Raw genomic sequence first — 4,701 nt, 5'->3', positions numbered from 1 at the left:
AACATATAAGATAACGTGTTAATCTCTATTGAAGCGACAGTGAATATAAAGGTTTAGAACTTGTCATGCTAGCATAGGTTCATGTATATGTATACATGATTCGTAGGTAACTCTAACCGTTTTACTTGCCCTATGTAATCAAGATAGATAACTTGTGCTTAAACCGTTATGTTGTCAAATTCTATAGACATATAGGGTCTCAATATAATTGGTGCCTATTCAGCTTCTATCTCTTTTGTGGATGTCTGGTAGAATGGTACTCGTGCAATGAAAGTTGGCGTTTATCAGTTTCGTGTTATCTGATTAGTGTCATCACTATCACATGCTAAGGTTAAGAACAATAAGGCTATTGAATGAAGTATATAATGAAGTTAGAATCCCATGTTTGTCATATATAGTAATTCAACCTCAATTCTCTTAGTTAATGTTATTTAGTATAATCTTTTAGTTTAATAAAAACCCAATTTATTATTTGTCTTAGCATTGAGCGATAACCATACATTGTTGCATAGGTGCATAAATTGAACTTAACCTAAACCAGTCTCTGTGGGAACAAATCTGATTTATATCTTATACTACTTGTGAACGCGTATACTTGCGTGAATATTAGCGTGTGTTTTCTCCCTAACAAGTTTTTGGCGCCGCTGCCGGGGACTCGGTGTTAATTTTTAGTTTATGTGCTTGTCATCAGTGGTCGTTAAAGTTCACTGACTCGGATTCTTTTACTTTCACGGTTTATTTGTTTGTGTTTCAGGTACTCATTACAATAGGAGATCCAGCAGCACGAACGAAAGCCTTGATGGACTTTTCTCAACCCAAGATCAATGACATTCAATCTAGCCTTATCCGGCCAGCTATCACAGCTAATACCTTTGAGATCAAGCCTGGCATAATTCAATGGGTACAGACTTCAATCCAGTTTGGGGGTTCTCCAACGGAAGATCCCAATACGCACATTAGGGATTTCATTGAGATCTGCGACACCTTCAAGTTCAACGGTGTTTCCGAAGAAGCTGTGAAGCTGAGACTGTTCCCATTCTCTCTGAGGGACAAGGCTAAGAGCTGGTTACACTCTCTACCAGCTGGTTCGATTACTACTTGGGAGGATCTTGCTCAGAAATTCCTTACTAAATTCTTCCCTATGGCGAAGACAGCTGCAATCAGAAACGCTATTACTCAATTTGTGCAACAAACGGGAGAATCGCTAAGTGAAGCTTGGGAGCGCTACAAGGAGATGCTTAGGAAGTGTCCTCATCATGGAATTCCTGATTGGATGATCATCACTTGTTTTTACAATGGGTTGGGAGCACAGTCCAGACCCATACTCGATGCAGCATCAGGCGGAGCATTATGGGCAAAGAGCTATAAGGAAGCTTATGATCTAATTGAACTGATGGCTGCTAATGAATATCAGTATCCAACCCAGAGATATCCACAGGGCAAGGTAGCAGGAGTTCTTGAAGTGGATACAGCTACGGCTATCACTGCTCAACTAAAGGCATTGTCTATGAAGATCGATTCTCTGGCTAACTATGATGTTAAGCAGATAATTAGTGTTTGTGAGCTGTGTGCAGGTCCGCATGTGACAGAACAATGCGCTATATCTAGCGACTCAGCTCAGTTTGTGAGCAACTTTCAGAGATCGCAGCAACCAGTTCCGGACACTTATTATCCTGACAACTGGAATTATCCTAACTTCAGCTGGAGCAACAATCAAAATGCGATGCAACATCCATTCCAGCAGTTTACAAATAAGCTATTTAACCCTCTTGGTTTTCAGCAACAATTTACACCAAGACAACAACTCCAACTTCAACAACAAACTAATGATGCAGGTCTATCTTCGAATGAAAAATATGAATTGGAGGAGTTGAGGCTTATGTACAAAAACCAGGCTCTTATATGCCAAAGCCAGGCTGTTTCTATCCAGAATCTGGAGAACCAAATAGGGCAAATTGCTAATGCCTTATTGAATCGACCACCAGGAACGCTTCTTAGTGATACAGAAATAAATCCAGGCAAGAGGGAAGTTGAAGAACAGGTGAACGCCATCACCTTAAGGTCTGGAAAGGTCGCAAGCCCCCAAGTTCAGCAAGACAAAGAGCCAGAAAAATCTCAAGATTCAGAAAATGCAGTTGTGGCTGAAGTAGATGTGCAGAAGGAAGTAGAGGTGGAACCAAGGAAGACTACTATGGAACACACTCCTCCTGAGGGTAATACAGGGGAGAAACAGATTTATCCTCCACCTCCTTTTCCTAAAAGGCTGCAGAAGAAAAAGTTGGATAAGCAGTTTGAGAAGTTTCTGGAGGTGTTCAAGAAACTTCATATCAACATACCTTTCGCTGAAGCTCTTGAACAGATGCCTAGCTATGCGAGGTTTATGAAAGGTTTTCTCTCTCGGAAAGTGAAGCTCGATGACTTAGAGACCGTTGCTCTAACGGAGGAATGCAGTGCTGTGCTGCAACAGAAGTTGCCTCCGAAGCTTAAAGATCCTGGAAGCTTCACTATTCCTTGCACCATCGGAAACTTGTCGTTCGACAAGTGTTTATGTGATTTAGGAGCTAGCATCAATCTGATGCCCTTATCTATCTTCAAGAAGCTTGGTCTGCCTGAGCCGAAACCAACATACATGTCATTGTAACTAGCTGACCGTTCCATCGCTTATCCACGAGGTATAGTGGAGGATGTCTTGGTCAAGGTGGATAAACTCTTCTTCCCTGCTGACTTTGTAATTCTTGATTTCGAGGAAGATAAGAAGATTCCCATTATCTTGGGAAGACCATTCTTGGCTACAGGCCAAACTATGATCGATGTGCAAAAAGGAGAGCTTACGATGAAGGTTCATGATCAGAAGGTCACTTTCAATGTGTTCAAGGAAATAAAATTACCCACAACTAAAGAGGAGTGCTTTAAAGTAGAGCAAATTCAGGTTTTGAATGCACCTCTGTGGAAGAGGAAGTTGGATGTGCCATTCGATTCTCTTGGGTTAGCAGAGCTGAAAATTTCTCAGGATCGTCTCGAGTCGTCTATTGAAGATGCTCCTACACTTGAGCTCAACCCACTACCAAATCACTTGAGTTATTCATTCTTAGGTGCACCCCCTGACAAGGGGTTGGGATATATCTTTGATGATGTAGAGGGTAGCCGAACGGATCCTCCAGTGACTATAGAGGGTTCTTCTCATGTGCAGCAGGTAGTTGATAGGACTGGTGTTGGTGACGAGCAGTACAGGAGAGTAATTAGGCGTATGGAGGCCATGCACGACATTCACCGTCATTTTGCTGAAGATTTGACACACGCTTTCGGTACTATTTTCCGAGACACTAGTGGCGAGGTTGATTGGCCACCTGATCCTCCACCCGAAGAGGGTGATCTTTCCGACGACTAGGTATGCCTGAAATCCTTATTATTGCCTTCAATGAGGACATTGAAAATTTTAAGTTTGGGGGTGATAATGTAAGGATTAGTAGTGTGTGTCCATATAGATTCATATAGATTCATGTTGCATGTTTAGTTGTAGTTCATTCATATTTTTGTATGATTGTTCATTTAGGACATATTTGTTTGTTTTTATGCAATTTCATATAGTTGCATTTGCATGCATATTTAGCATGATCCCTTAAGATGAACTATGATATTGGATAAGTTGATGTTGATTTGAGTGTGGTGATGAGGAATAGAGGGATGTTTAAGTCTTAATGAATTGATTTGCATGCCAGAAATACATATTTTCACAAAGTCTTATAGGGTTGCTTTTGATCTAGATCATGATCATACTTGTTTGTTGTTGAGATTTAATCACTTGGTTATATTTAGAATTTGTGATATTCTCGTAATGACGTAAAAACACTGATTTTTTTTATCTGGAGAAAAACTTGGATTTCATTGCTAGTTGTTATAAGGCTAGGCGTCAAATGGCTAGTAGCCGGCTCATATTTTTATGAGTAGTCTAGGGTTGAATGAGATGGAGCGAAACACACTCATTCAGAAATTGTTGAAAAAAAAGGAAAAAAAAAAGAAAAAAGAGAAAAAAAAAGAAAGAAAAAAGTATGTGTTTATGCATAATTGATCAAGAGTGAGCTCTTTAATACTCGAGTTATTAAGTTCTAGGGGACTTTGTGCCTAGTGACCTAAGGCTTTTATAGTCTGGGATCCGCTAACCTAACGCTCGCTACATGGGTATTATTGTATAAGTGTTTTGGGACCTCATTCATTGCACGATCAAATAAGCATCTTTGCTATGTGTTCAATAATAGTGTGAATCCTTGTATAACTCTAGTAGAAAGGAGGTGTTGTGAGTCATAATGCGTTTATTGTCTATTCTGTTTATAAACTTTTGATTGTTTCAATGATAGATAAGTTAGGGTTATTGATCTAGTATCGAGAGTATATCTGTTAAGCATCCATACCCGCACGTTTCTGGTTTATGAGTTGGTTTGTGGGATTTATTTGAACTCTGTTTCAAGTTATTGCATTCTTAGAGGCATTGGTTTATTCATTTGGTTATGGTTATTCTGAGGGGATCGATTGCATTATCATTTAGTTGCATTCACATAGTTGCATTCATGCATTAGGTTTGTTTTGTAGTTTTGAGTCTGTTTATGCTTGAGGACAAACATCGATTCAAGTTTGGGGGTATGATAAGTGGATTTTATATCCACTTGGAATGCTTTATTACAAGCTTAAATTGGTGTTTTGGAC

At 39.7% G+C, this 4,701-nt stretch overlaps 1 non-coding gene across 1 annotated transcript; it reads right to left on the bottom strand.

The window, feature by feature from the left end:
• Positions 1-1,156: 1,156 nt before the first annotated feature.
• LOC141680963 (small nucleolar RNA R71) lies at positions 1,157-1,263 on the bottom strand. The gene has a single exon (XR_012558457.1). It is a non-coding gene; the product is annotated as a small nucleolar RNA R71 (small nucleolar RNA).
• Between the last annotated feature and the right edge of the window lie 3,438 nt (positions 1,264-4,701).

Source organism: Apium graveolens, chromosome 1 (assembly GCF_009905375.1).
Source record: "Apium graveolens cultivar Ventura chromosome 1, ASM990537v1, whole genome shotgun sequence".
NCBI lineage: Eukaryota > Viridiplantae > Streptophyta > Magnoliopsida > Apiales > Apiaceae > Apium > Apium graveolens.
The sequence above is the reverse complement of the archived record's forward strand: the minus strand, read 5'-3'. Positions and strand labels throughout refer to the sequence as shown.